The sequence below is a fragment of the Mesitornis unicolor genome, unplaced genomic scaffold, assembly GCF_000695765.1.
Source record: "Mesitornis unicolor isolate BGI_N332 unplaced genomic scaffold, ASM69576v1 scaffold7018, whole genome shotgun sequence".
Classification (NCBI taxonomy): Eukaryota; Metazoa; Chordata; class Aves; order Mesitornithiformes; family Mesitornithidae; genus Mesitornis; species Mesitornis unicolor.
Window position 1 is genome coordinate 37,134 of NW_010201044.1, and position 322 is coordinate 37,455.

Sequence of the window (322 nt, forward strand, 5' to 3'; positions counted from 1 at the left end):
CCGTCTCACCTCCATCACTTCCCCGTAAGCTCTTCCGTGCCACGCTGAGGTCAAGGGACGCTATCGCCCACTTCCTGCTCCGGGTCGGATCGGCACGGTGGAGGCGGAGTGCAAGGCTGAGCTGTGGGAGGGGAAGGGAGGAACCTGCTGTTTCCCGCCCAGGCTTGAGTGTTTTCTCTGACGCTCGTTGCTCGCCTTCGGCTCTACCTTTCCTTCAGCGGCTCTCTCCGCCCGCTCAGGCTCCTGCGCATCCTAGTCCCGAGGCAGCCACATTTGTACTGCGGGAGGCGAGCCCATGCCGCCGGGCAAGGCGAGCCGTCGC

General features: G+C 64.9%; 1 protein-coding gene across 1 annotated transcript in view; it reads right to left on the reverse strand.

Annotated features, from left to right (window-relative positions):
- Positions 1-26, reverse strand: part of ZDBF2 (zinc finger, DBF-type containing 2) — a gene marked incomplete at its 3' end in the record, with an annotated part of 21,253 nt that extends 21,227 nt beyond the window's left edge. The window contains exon 1 of the mRNA XM_010189927.1: positions 10-26. The remainder of the gene's footprint in view (positions 1-9) is intronic.
- Positions 27-322: the final 296 nt, after the last annotated feature.